This window comes from Glossina fuscipes, unplaced genomic scaffold, assembly GCF_014805625.2.
Source record: "Glossina fuscipes isolate IAEA_lab_2018 unplaced genomic scaffold, Yale_Gfus_2 1, whole genome shotgun sequence".
Lineage (NCBI taxonomy): Eukaryota > Metazoa > Arthropoda > Insecta > Diptera > Glossinidae > Glossina > Glossina fuscipes.
This window is the reverse complement of record NW_023998415.1, coordinates 6,886,494-6,902,789: the sequence shown is the minus strand read 5'-3', so window position 1 is coordinate 6,902,789 and position 16,296 is coordinate 6,886,494. Positions and strand designations below refer to the sequence as shown.

Below are 16,296 nucleotides of genomic sequence, written 5' to 3'. Positions count from 1 at the left end.
TGTGTGTGTGTGTGTGTGTGTGTGTGTGTGTGTGTGTGTGTGTGTGTTTGTGTATGTATGTATGTATGTGTGTATGTCTGAATCTGTCTCGATATGTCCCCTTTGTCTTCTGATTTATAAATAATTAGGCATTAATTTAATTAAGATGGCAATCTTGCTGAAATATTGTCCGTCTCTTTTTTATATTTATATATAGATATATATTTTTACACATTTATATCTGTGTGTCTGTATACAGATACATATATATAGATTCATATCCAGAGTTAACAACTGTTGTGAAAAAATAAAATATATAAGTTAAGTAATTAAGATCACTTGAATGCTGTATTGGTGCACTTAATTAAGATTGAAGCACACACTCAATCTTCACAATTGTTGTTCGCAAGTTGAAGTTGAAGAAATGTGTTGTGTATCAAACAGACACTCAGTTATCACTGAGTAATAAGTGTGCATATATTTGTGTGCTTTATGAATGATATCGTGTGCGTTGAAGATAAATCCTCTTGAAATATTTGTTATATCCGCTTACAAATACTTGAAGGCGTCTGCAAAATTCATCATCAACACAACAAACACTTTAAATTCATAATCTGTGCATTTTTTAATTAAATTTTATGAGTTAAAGAAACTATAAGTTTTGACACACTTCTATGCTGAATACCACGCACGTTGCCGCCAGTATGCTTCAAGCTGCAAATGGACCGTCAACAAAATATTTATAATGAACAAAGAAAAAAAAAACAAAAGAATCAATTAAATTCATTTTATGGGAGCAGTTTATAAGCGCACAAATAACACGATTTGCGTCACATTGTAAACGCTTTAAAAACACTTTAACATCAATTGATTTTGAACAAAGTGATATTCGTGATGTTTTAACAATCGCTATATTCGGTTTAGACAAAGTGTCTTGACACCTAGTACTTATCTGTGCATCGTGACAATACTATAAGGTTGACATGCTATGTGGATATGAATGAAGCTTGCAATCGAATTTCTGACGACATTTAGGTGCCATTTTAAGACTATTGTAGACTGTGTGAGACGCACGCAGGTGTCGTTGCTGAGCTAGTTTCATATTCTGGTGCCTTGAACACTGCATAAACAGTTGCAACTAAACGAAATACACGTGCTTTACCCTTATAACAATAAACGCACGGGCGAAATCTACTTATCTAACGGGCACATTTTAAACCTCGGACTATTCTACACCCTACCCTATCAAAGCCTAAGCTACTTTCCTCTCAACAGAAAATGAAATTTCCATTCTATTTATTTATTACACAAAATTTATTGTATTTTAATAAGATTGTCTTCTTCTTGTAATATTAGTAACTCTCTTACATGAAATACTAGGTTTATTCTGATAAAGATACATTTCATTTGGTTTTTGGTCGATATCTGAATTCGCAAGGTGCCACGTTGACTGGATTCGCTGGCTTCTCGGCTATGTAAAGTTGATATCGCAGAACTAAAACTTGAGAGTAGTTTTAGTAGATGATCTGGATTTGAACTACAATGTATTCTATGCTTTATTTAAAATTCGATCATCGATCATCATTTTCACGGTAGTGTAAATTGAGCTTGTTGCTTTAGTAGATTTTCTTGATTTGAAATACAACGCATTTTTATTTAGTCTAATTCATCATCTACCAAGCGGGGAAAATTTTACATTTTTGCCAGATAAAGTCACTTTTTTGTTTACTATTTTTAATCCAGGTTATTATACAAAACCTTTTCTTGTTTTAAAGAAAATTTTCAATTTTCTACTAACGACACGAATAATAAATTTGAAGCACTACGCATAACACGTTAGTGTATTGTTTTTATGTTCAAATGGTAAAACAATAATTTACATAGTTCTATCTGAATAGTTTTCTTTAATCAACTTGTTGTGCATTCATTTTGACCATGTGTACCATGTCTACATATATAGTTTTTAGAGGACATGCGATTCAGATTTTTATTGAAATCTAATGTTGTTTGTCTACATGTACGATCGCTTTCTATTGCATAAAGAATATTTTTACAGCAGTGCCTTTTTGATATTTCCATTTCATTATTATTTACACAATTCCACTGATATCAAATACGCGTCACTGTTAGCATTACTATCTTCAACTTCTTCCGCCTGACACTCCTTATTTTCTTTTCCAGTCTTTTTAAATTTTAATTACGCTTTGTAATGTAAGGTTTTCTATTTATTTTTTTTCCCTGCCGCTTGGTAAAGATTTTTTTCCAAGCATCAATAATTTATCAACGAGCGAGATGAACAACCCGACCTTCTACAGTGTTGTATTCGTAACAAATATTATGAAAAACAAATAAATAAATAAAAAAAAACCAATGTTACAAATTATCGTAAGTAAATTATTGCTATCACAAAACATATGCAAAATTTGATATAAGAAGAGTATGCCGATAAGTTTGAATTTAACTAGCAAAGACACTTACCTAGCTTACCGAACCAAGCTGTGTTAAGTAGTTATGAGCAAAATATAGTTGGATTTTAAGTCATACTCCATCCAAATTAAGCAGCGTAAGATATTTCTATAGACACTTCATAAATCTATGTGAATTTGACCATTTTCCCATCGTCAGTTTATGTTTACATATTAAATTTCAAAAATTTTGTAAAATAAGTTTCGAAAACCAGAAATTGAATTTGTATAGCTTTGTTGAACAGTATTTTCATATAGATGTATGACGTGTCCAGAGATTTTTCTTATTTGGACGGAGTATACCTCCAAATCCAACCATATCTGGATCGTAACTATTTAACAGAACTCTGTTAAGATATTTGATAAGTGTCTTTGCTAATTAACGTGATAGAACTTAATCCTAACTTAACGACGAACTTAAATTTAAGTTTTTCGATTATTTCGTATTCCATTTCCAAAAATTTATCTTTTTGATTTACTTTATGGTAAAAAAAAATATTTGCAAATTTAAAATTAGTCATAACATCAAAACTGATCCTTTTCACACAATGTGTATTATTGTACGTACCACGATATGCCTAACAATCTTATAGTTGAAAATTTTGCATAAAATTTCATAGCAGTAGCTGCAGTATCGCATTTGATAAGTTTTTTACGAGCTACAAACTGAAGTAAACTTTATGCAGAACTTGTAACAACAAATAAATTTTGTCTCTCCTTTTAAAGGTATAAATAACATCTTGTATTCATAAACAGTTTGCTGCTTGCACATATAAATGAATTTAAACTGTAAATAAAAATAATAACTTTTTAATTATTCCATGCTCCTTACAAGTTAAATGTAAAATGTGAAATGCAACACATTCACTTGACAAGATATGCCCAAAAAGACATTCAAATATAAATAATGTAAACATAATGAACGTATTAGCGCAATATCATAGAAAATTCGGTAAATTTATGTGTTTCGGTTGCTTGGATCAGACATGGCTAAATTTATTTTGCTATTCAGACTGCTCGTTCAGTGCATGCATGTGATTGGCAACTGGAATATTCCTCTACTTCGTTAGAAGATATTCATTCAATATATATATTCTTTGCTCATTACCCACAATATTAAAAAAGCTTCAATTCTTTCAAGAATGTGATTGTTGTCTGTCCGGCATAGGGTTATGACACAATCAATGAAAGATTTACGGCGTGCGCATCATCTACTGCTGCACTCCGTTCTTGCTTGAATTAATACAATGATAGTTGCATGCATTCCTATTGTATAAATCTACATAAATATACATTAACTTGGCACATGTACGTATGTACATACACTCGTAACACAAGTAAATTAATAGGTCTTTCCTCATTTTATTGGAGTACATTTTTGTAAAGAGCTTTCAACTCAATTGTGTTGAAATGTTTTAAGTAAATTCGTTTGCATACCGTTGATAAATAAATTTTAATTTAGTTGCGCGTCGCGAAATTGTTATTCCATGAAATGGTCGTTTGAATTTGCCGGGCCATATAGCAAATGTTTGTCTGTGCACACTGATGTAATTCAAGTTTGGACGACTCTTACATTCGCTCAGATAACCTAGCAGTTTTCGCCCTTGATGTTCAGCACTTTAGATGGTGCATTTCATTCGAAATTTATGCAGATTAGATGCAAAAACTTTTGAATAAAACAAAATGTGTTCACATTAAAATAAAACAAAATAAATATGTAAACAAGTAAGAAAATTAATCGCTATCACCGTTACCCTAAAAATGACAAAAGAAGGAGAAGAACTAAATTTTCATGCTCGATAATATGGAGCGGGCGTTATGGGCGTGTCATTTGAAAAGTTTACGTCAATTCCAAATTTTTTTTGTCAATTTTTAGCCGATATCTTCATTTTCGCTAACGGCAGAATGTTTACCACAAATACTACAAAATTCCACAAACATTACCGATTGACAGACGAACAAGCGGATATGGATATGTGAATTCCGAATTGTAACTTGGCGAAGCATTTGCATACTTTATGAGGTTTTTGAAGCTTGTTTCTAAAAACGATTAAATTTTGATACACTATAATGTTGGCTAGGCGTGGTCAATTTTTTTCATTTCTATACATAGATGCTATAGCATTGTTCGTAGAGTATGCGATCAAATGTTTGTACATTTATGAGTAATGAACAACAAACAAGTTTTTCATTCCTTTTAAAAAACAACGGTGTTCTTAGTTTACGCCTTGCTGTGAGCGTGTCCTTAGACCGGTTTGGCCTATTTTCAATACCAGCGTGCCAAATATGAAGTCGGTAGCTTCATTTTTGCGGCCAGGAGAATGTTTACAACAGACATTATACAGACGGAGAGACGGAGAGACGGACATGCGGATTTAGAATTTGTTGCTGACCAAGAATATAGGTATACTGTGGGGTCCATGATGCTTCCTTCTGGTCGTTGCAAACGGTTTGATAAAATGAATATAGCTCTCATCCTTCGGCGATAAGTATATAAAGACAAAATATTTTCTTTTCTCATATTTTGTACTTTTTCTTTTATTATATTATTCACAAATGAAAGCCAATTTTTTCTTTCGAAAAACTGTATTTGTTGCGCCAACATTATTCGTATCCATATATTAGTTTGGGGAAAAAGAAATCCATTATTTTTATATGAACTTCAGGACTTTATTTAACATGCTTCGGATTGTCCGATTTGGGTTAAATATGCACCGTTTTGTTGTATGATTTGTTGCCATTTTAAAGGTAACTTCAAAATGCCTCTCTCATAGAAGTCCTGGTCTCTATTTGCAAAAAACTCTAGTAGTCGATTTTCACAATCCTCCCTAGATTCCAATTTTTTATCATTAAAGAAATTTTGCAATGCAAGAAAAAGATGATAATCGCTTGGTGCCAAGTCCGGACTGTATGGCCGATGCATTAAAACTTCCCAACCAAGCTCCCGAAGTTTCTGGCGAGTCACTGTAGATGTGTGTGGCCTAGCGTTGTCCTGGTGGAACACGACACCTCTCCTGTTGGCCAATTCTGGCCGTTTCCGGTCAATCGCTATATTCAAACGGTCCAGTTGCTGACAGTAGAGATCAGAATTTAGCGTTTGGCCATATGGAAGCAACTCATAATAAATAATCCCCTTCCAGTCCCACCAAATGCATAGCAAAACCTTCCTGGCCGTTTGAGGTGCTTCACCGCTCTTTGACCACGATCGTTTTCGCACAGGGTTATCGTATGTGATCCATTTCTCATCTCCAGTAACCATCCGTTTAAGAAATGGGTCTATCTCATTCCGTTTGGCCAAGGCTTCGCAGATGGAAATTCGATCCATCATGTTTTTTTCTGTTAATTGGTGTGGCACCCAAACATCGAGCTTCTTTTTGAATCCAGCTTTGTGTAAATGGTTTAAAACTGTTTTATGGTCGATTTTTAGCTCCTGGGCAATGTTACGACTGCTAACATGCCGGTCAACTTCGATCATTTCTCCGATTTTATCGACATTTTCGATGACCGGCCTACCTGTGCGAGGTGCATCTTTAACATCAAAAATTCCTGAACGGAATCTACGAAACCAAAATTGCACACAATTGGCTGTTACAGTATCGAAACCATAAACACCATTCACAATTTTAGCCGCCTGGCTTGCATTTTCGCCTTTGTCAAAGAAAAACTCTAAAATGTACCGAATTTTCTCTTTGTTCACTTCCATTTTTAAAACGCTGTAACTCACAACTGAATGCACCAAACAAAAAACAGCAAAAGAATTTTTTTTACTGCGAAATGTCACCTTTCCAACGAGCATAAATCTGAAATTGTTTGATCAATACTTTACGAGAAATCTATCAGTGCAGCCATCTATCGAAAAAATAATGGATTTCTTTTTCGCCAAACTAATATAATTGTCGTGGTTAATCGGAAATCTACAACGAAATCTCTGTAGATTTTGATAAAAAGCTAGACTTACAGATATTCAGATTTAATTTCTAACGTATTTTTTTTTTTTTTTTACTTTTAAAAACTTGCTTTATAATAATATGAAAAATCTCATTATTGAAAACCTTAATAGGGATTGTGTTAAATGTTGAAGATGATATACCAGAAAAAAGTGTTGTGAGGCATTTAAGCGATTAAGCAATTTGTTGGCAGATGTTAAAGGATTGAAGCGGACGGAGAGGCATGCCTATATGGTCTTCCATCCAACTGAATGTACAATATTCATACGTTGTGTTAGAATTGAATCGCCTTTCAACTCAATGGAAATAACCATCATAACTAAACCAAACAGGTCAGAAATAGTTGTACACTGGTATAACTCAATTATTAATTACTGAGAATATTTTCCAAGATATTTGACAGAATATATTTACGAAGATTGCTGTAACTTCTAGAACAAAAACATGTTACTTCTGGCCACTAGTACGGCTTCAGGAATAAACAAAATGCCAATGAACAATGTCAGTGTGTCAATTCGTGCATAAGAGAACCCATTGAGAATGAAAATTATCGCGGTCGTGTATTTCTAAATTTGGAAAAAAGCTTTAATAGGGTTTGGCATGACAGGCTTCGTTTCAAATTTAAAAAACTGGAAGTTTTTCAAGTTCAATACCCTGTACAATTTTTACTTAGGGTTTGCCAATCGCTGACAATATTTTAAGTGCGACATATCAGATGCCACAGCAATCCTATTTTCATCTAGTGATCACATCAATATTTGCTACGAACTACAAATTCACTTCAATAAAATTTCGGTTTGAATGAACCAATAGAGCGAGTATGCCAAATAAGGTTTCCTGTCCTGCATTATTTTTGAATAACAACAATATCCCGATTAACAACTAAACTTAAAAATCAAAAGCCTGTATTAGCTAATCTGTACAGAATCCCAAGTTAGTTTAATAAATAAATTCATTTTTTGCAAATGAATGCTCTAAGCTATTTGAACTTACCGCATATAATAGTGGAGAAGAGCCAGTAACTCTAATATTGTAAAACTAATAAAACTGAACATTGGAAATAGTATTAAAAGATCAATGCAAGATTCTCCGTCTAGTTGTTATTGCCGCCCATCGGTTCACTAGTAACACAAGTAGCTACGACAACTCGGATTTTCACTTTCTTAAAAATCGAATTTAACGCGTTTCTTCAAAACATTTCCTCAGACTAAATAGTAACGTAAATCCCATGGCAATATCTCTTATATATGAGTTCAATAAAATAAAACGATTGGAAGGGTTGTTATATACCATTCACAATTAATTTATTTTTGTTCCCAAAAATGATTTTAATGAATTTTCCAAGTATGGAATAATGCCATCTATTTGCGAAGTTCTGTGGCACAGCCTCCATACGTCGTACATAAGCTTGGATTAACAATTGTCAAAACGATAGTATGTAAGCTTAAAGCATAAACAAAGAACTTCACTTCTTATTTAGCTATCAAACGTACAACATTACAACTGGCGACGAGGATAAAAGATTAAAAAGTAATAAGTGCGCGCACTCATATATATACATAAAACCGGTTTTGCACAAGAATTTCTTTTTCATACAAGAAGAATTACAGTTTTGTTGTAGTATAACAATGTAGAAGTGTACAGTTAGTGCTGTGCTATGCATAAACTTATATAAACGAAAAGAAGGATTAAGAATAAAAATTTCTTTTATGTAAACAAAATTATAAAGAGAAAAATGGCGCAGAAAAAAGCCAACGCGATATTATGCCGTAATGAAGCCCTTTTTACTACGTCAATGATAAATGAAGCAATTGGAGAGAAGTCCGCCAAACTTACATTTCGTAGAAATCGCAATCGAGGAAGACAAAATAAAGGCATCAACTTTGTTAAAGATCGTCGGCCTTCAAGCATATGGGCTTATGTTAAAGAAGTAATGTTACCTAGACCTACCTATTGCAAAGCCTCGCAAAAATCCGTGAGATACGTTCAACCAACAGTGTTTTTCTCCAGTGATTATTTTTCGTAAGCGAAAAAGGAAGGGTCGGTGTCTACTTGGTATGCGCGAGTAAAAAACTTGGCAATGGAATGTGACTTTGGAGCATAACAACAATCACTTGTTCTAAATAAACTTTTTGCGGGTTTGGGGACGATAAAATTTTCGAAACATTTTGCAAAGATATCGAGAATCTAACATTGGAAGCAGTCTGCAAAAAACCGTTGACAACGCAAGCAAAAGTATATACAAAAGGAAGACCACACAATGAGACTAACTATCTAACGAAAAGTTCAGCAAAGAAAAATTCTAACAACAAAGAAAATAGAATTGGCAACAAAAACAACAAATATCGTAGCGATAACCATAATAGGACAAAGAAGAAATGTGCACATGGTGGATGGAAAAACCAGACAAGCGATAAATGCAAATACAAAACAACGGTGTGTGTTACAAGTGTTAAAGGTAAGGACATATAGATAACGTTTGCCATAACAACACTGTAAAAGCGATTCAAGCGTCAAAAATAAGGTTTTCAGAGATAGTTATTGCAAAGAAAAAAGATGCAAATTTCAATGAAAATTCTAATTTTTTTTATTTACATCGTAACGGCCGAACATTTTTCCGCGTCATTCACGCGCTCGTAATTGAGATAAATAAAAAATAAAATGAATTCTCTAGTCGATGCCGGTGTCGCCTGTTCATTAAGATCAAAGTAAAGATCGATAGTTTAAAAGACATGAAACGTTTTGAAACTATGTGCAGACAAATGTTGCCCAGACAATGGCAATAATATTTGATTTCATGAATTTCGCCGACCCTTTTTTCCTTCCTCACTTTTTTACAAGGCAGTGCAGTCGAAAATTCTGATGAATTGCGATTTACTGATAACGTTTGTGGAGACAATAAATCAAATTTGAATTTCAAAGATATATCCAGGGAAACTAGTCGTAACCCAGTATTCGAAAAATTAAGGGAAGCTGTTCAAAGTTGTAATTATTGATCAGTTTTCTAAATGAGTTGAACTTTTCAAAACTGAAACCATAATTAATAGTTTTACTAGCAGTAAGTTATGCGATATTTTCAGCAGATTTGCTCTTTGCCGACACATTAGCAAGTGCTGGCAGTAGGCAGTTTACTGCAGAGAATTTTCAAATATTTCGACAATGAAACAAACAACAAACAAAACATGTTTAAACAGCGCCAGGACATCCAGCAGCCAATGAGTAAACTGAAAAAGAGAGACAACTCTAGCAAATCTTCGGAGAAATGTTAATCTTAAACAGAGTATAAATACTTTTCTTTTCGATTTTAGGACGACGAAACAAACTTGCTGTTAGATAGAGAAAATAGAACTCGTTTCAGCATGCCTCGGCCACCCGTAGTTGAAAACATGGTTTTGGAAGTCACCTCGCAACATGGTATTACATTTGATTTAGGTAGAAATATTTTTATTAGGGATTATTCACATCCTAAAAAAAGTTCATGGCAAGAAGCTATAGTCTGTGAAAGCATTGACCCGCGATCATATCGCTGGTGTATAAGTCAAATGATTCGCGGTACGGAAAAAGAAAATTTAAAAAATATCAAATATCAAGAGATCCAATTACTCAAGACATCTCAGAATGTAGCGTACAAGCATCTGTGGTGGGCGGTGAGCAGGGAAGTGTCCTTCCAATACAAGAGCAAAATGAACCGCGTAAATTAAGGCGTTTGCCATATTTAAATAACAAAAAAATTCATTCATATTTTTATATAATATTCATAAAAGTAGTAGTTTTATCTATGTCAGTAAATGGATTTTTGTATTACTAGATAAGATTGCTTGTCAATGAGCTTATTGACGAATCCTATGAATTGATAGCACCTTTCTTTTTTCTATTATTAAAATGGAGATGGGAATTGTATAATAATGCCATCTATTTGTCAGGTTCTATTGCACATCCTCCATACATCGTATATAAGAAATCATATCAAGTAAGCTTAAAGTTTAAGTAAATACTTCTTCACTTCTTGCTTATCTATTAAACGTGCAACATTACACTAAGTTTGTACAATTTCTTTTTTTATTTATTAAAACAACATCATCTCTATATATTTTTCGCAGAAACACAAACCTGTTTATCTTTTTCGATAGATTGTAAATTGAATATGCAAAATATATCATAAAAATATCATTTTATTAGCATAATTGTCATGAATGCCATTCATACCATCATTATTAAAGTAGGATTTGCATCCATGATCTCTGCACGTGGCTACCATTTAGAAGAAGATGCATTGTTCAGAAAGCAGCGCAGTTCCCTATGAACTTATTGAAAACAAGAAGGGTGAAATAAAATGTGAAATGATGAAAATTAATAAATGTACATAATTCAAGGCCCAAGCGGGTTCGTATAAAAAACGGATACATTTGTCTCTAATATAAATAACAAAATATGGTGGCTGGGTTGAGTTTGAAGCATTATCTTAATTGATTGTTATCACACGTTTCCAAAAACAGAAAGCTGTACTCAATTATTTTACATTAATAGGTTTGTTTGTTAGGTTTGTCCTTAAAAGCTCCACTGCAAAAATTTTGAGGTGTGGTCATAAATGAGATTCGATTCGTTCTGCAGCTCTCTTCGAAAAGTATTTCCATAAGTTTTAAGTGAAATATGCTTTTACGTTCAACGCTAAGTGCAAGACGTTTCTATTTAATGTAAAATTCATATTAATAACAGGTCATTATGCCCATAAGCACGTTTCATTAGCAAAGCTTGGGTGGATTAATTCCTATCAAAGCTTAAACTTGGAGGCCGGAATATTAAAGGAAGAAGAAGAATTTAAAACAAAAATGAAATGTTTAAATATGGTTCCTTTATTAAACTTAAGTATATTTTGCGCACATTGCAAATATGAACCCTACAGTAGTTCGTTGTAATGAAAGCAACAACTTTTGTTCTTTGTATTCAATAGCATTTTTTTACATATCCATAGCAATATATTATATACATATGCACACTCGTGCACTCGAACAAGCACCTGGCGCTCCTACTTTGCCTGTACAAAAATGATGAAAATTTGCCACGCCCATCCTGCGATATATATATATCGTACATGTAAATATATGTATAAATAATGAATAAATGTATGTACATATAAGTGTATGTATATAGCATATATATAAATATATATATGTATATATGTGTATACATATATAAATGTATATATATATTTGTGTACCTATATATATATGATATCCGTGCGCGGGTGTTTGTACTTACTAGATTAAAATTTCTTTCAACTTATTTTAATCTTGATATACACAAACATCATTTTAATGTACAAACTGAAAACAAAAAAGAAGTGAAGAGAAGACTAAAAAAAACACGATTGACCTATTTTTGCAGTTTTTTTCTCACTGTAAAAACAAGCCTATATACATTTATATATATATATATATATTGTATATGGAACCACAGAGAACGTTACTAAACATACGGTTTTGGTTCTCTTTGGTTCATGTTTTATTCGGTTTATGATTTTTGAAGCGAATAATAAAAGAAAAATTTTAATAAAAAGTTTTTAAAATAAAATTCAAACGCGGCAAAGTGTCAACAATTTTTAATGGTAAATTCACTTCGCCTGTAATTCACTTATGATTGTTCAGTTTCGCAATTTGCATATTTGCATTGTTGAGTGAGAACAGAGTAACCGGCACTTTTTAAAAACTGTATTCCGCGAAACTAACTGTATTCTGCGAACGTAATATATTCAGAGGTTTTTTTTTTTTTTTTTTTTTTTTTTTTTGTTGTTGTTCGTTAATTTAAATTCATGTCTTCGTGCAGTAAAGCATTCCATTCGGAGCTGTAAAGGTTTAAATACCGTCCGCTTCCAATATCGTCGACATGGGTATCACCTAAAGAAAGTTAGAGAATAGGATGCGATAAAGTGTATTAGTTAAAATTTAATTATGATGAACGTTTAACACATAAAGACTTGGGACGTTTCGAAAAAACCCGATTTCTTGAAATCTTGAAATTAGAATCTTAAGCGGACCAAACGTTCATGTGGTGGGTATGCGAGATTCGTCCCTCGCCGCATACAACTTTCTTGCTTGTTTTTAGTTTTTCTGTATCAGTGAAAGGTGCGGAGAATAAGGCCGTATTTTGCATCGTCCATGCAAGTACTTTATTGGTAAAGTACGTCAAGCCCGGATTTCAGATCTCGCTTTATAGATCAATCTTAGCAAGTTATTTATGGTATCCCTTGTATTATAATTAATTAACAGCGCTCTGCTTGCGTTTCATTTCTTACGCGCATGTGATAAATTTATTATACATTTCAGTCAACGTTTGCGTTATATAAATTTAGAAAATTGTATTAATTGCTTTCATTATGTAATTTAATTTTTTTAATTGACTTTCTAGACACGTCGAAATAACAAATCAACGTCACCGTCTACTATTCGAAACGCTAAGGAAAAACAACAAGAAAAAAAGAATTATGTACATGTTCGAACGAATTTTTCGATAGTGACGGTTGACTTGCTTGTGGTGACTTTCAATAAGTACAGCTCAAAGTTAAAACAAGTACAAAAGTGATAAACGACAATGAACTAATCTTTGGCGCACAGCACTTTTTTGGGCGAATGCATGAATGTCGTGGCAAGGGAGAGCATGTTCGCTTGCTCGGTGCGGAATTGGATTTAAGCCGTGTGCTTGACCCTTAATGGAGCAGGAGTATTAAAAGGTTTCGTTCTTATCACAGAGCAAGTGGAGAGACATGTCGATGTAACTTATGTCCATCTGGCCATTGGGAACTACCCACCACTGAGACGATGGATGGCGAGTTCTCACACCAGCCTCGTTAGGCGTCGTGAGGCTAAGTCTTTACTATATGTGCACATATGTACTTTTATTTTCAAAAAGCTCAGAAAGTCCAAAACTAGAAATCGTTTAATGGCCGTGACAGATTTTTGTTTCTTTATGAGAAAAAAAATTCAACTTTGTTATATTTACTTACTTACGCTCTTCTTACGGTCTTATTTAGAAAATCCCGAATTATTGCTTGGTCGTTAATTTTTGATAACATCTTCTGTATAATATAGTTTACATATATATAAACGGTGTAATATTTTTTGTGAACACTAGGACGAATTTGAAAGGGTACTACGAGGTACAAGCCGTTCATAAATATGTTATCATCACAGATATGATGAACTGTATGATTTCAAAGAGTGTTGATAGTTATTTCATCAGGGCACCTATCTACTCTCCGTCTCTCTTCCTCTCGCACTAGAATGCCTTTTATATGTTCTAGTCGCATTCATTATGTTATGTATAATGAGTTCCGAACCTAATTTAGCCTTATTGAGACCCTCTCTAAGTAAATATTATGCTAAAAATCACTTGAAAGCTTTCAGTGTGTCTGCTAAGAAATCAAAAGTTTGGGATAAGTTTCGATTGTGAATTCGGCTACAGGGTTGCATGTTTTCTTGTCACTTCCACTGCTATTTCGTAAAGGACAAAGTGCAAAATATGAATTTCTCTCTGCAAGAGATGCCACAAAGACGTGATGGGAATAAATTTGGACATGTAAAATTTGTTATAATAAAGGGCAAGTCTTTAATACATTTCATATTTTTAAACGCGGGTTTTCAAAATACGATTTCTCAAAACGACAAGCAGTGTAACTCCTACAATCGTCATATTTTGCATTTGAATTACTTACGAAGTCTTTGATGTAACGTTGCGAAGACAAATATGTGGCGTTATTTTGACAAGGAAATTTAAACATTATTAACTAATTAAAAAGGTTGGCTGTAAAAGCCAAGCAGCGTTAAATAAAATATTAATATATTTTAGGAAATGGAAGATAAGAGAAAATTGCGAAAAGCCATACGCCTTACGTTGTACAAGTGAAAGGAAACAGTGTTTTATACCATAAATGTCAATGAGCATCCAAGCTACTGGGAAGAGAAAGTTACATATTTAGGACTTCGCTCGACTACAGATTGAACTTCAGATGTCACTTTCCCTATATAGTTAACAAAATTAATATCACAATTCGAATTCTACACTCACTCTTCATTTTTATGCGCACTACTGTATTTTTTTCCATAATGTGTGTAACGCCCAAAAGGAAACTTCAGCGTGAAATTCTAAATTAATTTAGCCATGTCTGTCCGTCTGTGTGGTATGTGCTGTTGGCACTCTCTTGGTCGCAAAAATGAAGGTATCGAATCCAAGCAACTTCATTGTTTTAACGAAAATTTTTAGGTCCTTGCTCGCTACTCGGAAGTTGTAAAAGTTAGAAGGCCGAAATTATCCACATTTACTTTACTTTCTTTTGAGGTTCTATGCTTATTTATCATAAGGCAAGCAAGGCCGAATGTTTAAAATTATTTTTTACACTCGTTAAACGAAGATATATATAATGAACGTACGAAGAAGTTTATAACGAATATGGTAGACACCGCGATTACTTTCTTCTTAATAATACTAGCGATAGGGGTACCAAATAAAAGAACTTGGAGACTAGAACGCGAACATAGTGGTGAGTGTGGGAGATTCAGCCCCTGCTGAATATAATTTTCTTACTTGTTTTGTATACTAAATAAGAGAATGATTTTGAAATCTATCCTTCATCCAATCGCATTCTATGCAGGCCCGTTAAGGTCACGTAGGGCACAATCTTACATCAAAAAATTCCAAATTGCACTAAATAAGATTTAAAAAATGATTTACAATTTTCCTTGGAATCCTTCCTACCAATCGTTTACATTCGCTTGCAGATGTAAAATTACTTTCCATCAGATTAGAAACTCAAAACTTTAATACTTTAGCATTCTCTCACATTAAGCCTTTAGCCTCTTATTTCGACTTCAGTTATTTAAAATAGTTATAAATATAAAATACATTTTTTTTTTTTTTTTTTGGCTTAAATTAAGTTTCTGCGAAATTATTCGTCCATTATGAATTTTATTGCGTCTCCTCTAAATACTTCACAATGCTTATGAATATTTATTTATAGTAAAATAGTAAAAGGAAATATTTTTGAACATTTAAGTTTGTATGTATTATTAGCTAATGATATTGCTATGTAATACGTGAAAGTAAATAAAATGAATTGAATTGAATAAAAATAGAGCTGAATTAACGTGTTTTTGCTTGGAAACACTTTTAAATGGACGGGAAATACTCTCACAAGGCACCTTTTAGCTTAGCCGACAAATTAGCAACTAATTAAGAAATAAGCTGTTAGTATGTAACTTATCTGCACGGTTTCATTTGGCACAGATCTTTCTTAAGCAGTCGGGGAATACCCAGAAAGAAGAAGAAAGAAGGAGAAAATGTCTTCTATTTTAAAAGATTTTCAAGCATTTCTTACGCTAATAAAAGCAAAAATTACCGAAGAATTTATAGAAGCTTCCACTCTTTTCAAGTCATCATCATTCCATTTGTAATCCTTGCTAACATACTTTTCAAAATGTCGAAAAATGAAGGCAGAAAGTGGCAAAGCTGCGATCAACTTATCTTTATAGCCAAGTTTCAGTTAGGTAAACCTACGCAAAATTCCATGAAAAACACGCCCACAATACGCAGAAAACTATAATTTATAGCCCTCTTAAGAGCGATTAGTTCTTGAAAACCTGACAGCAGAAACATTACCCAAAGGCAGTTAAAAGAACAGTCTAATAATAGATCCGATCATTCAATTTATTTATCCGTACATACATTTAATAACGTATTCTCCAATTGTAATTGATTGGTAATGAAAGTGTTTTCCAAAAAATGGTCAGTTTCCTAATTCCCTGGATTTATTCGAAACTGAGTTAGAACGTTGAGAATGGTTTTCGATAATAACTTTTTTTACTTACTCTTTACTTACCCCTTTGAAATAAAGACAAATCTTAAATAAAAAAATT

General features: G+C 33.2%; 1 protein-coding gene across 1 annotated transcript in view; it reads left to right on the top strand.

Moving 5' to 3' along the window:
* LOC119632560 (glypican-4) overlaps positions 1 to 16,296 on the top strand; it is a 115,969-nt gene that overhangs the window by 50,852 nt on the left and 48,821 nt on the right. The gene's annotated exons all lie outside the window — the stretch shown is intronic.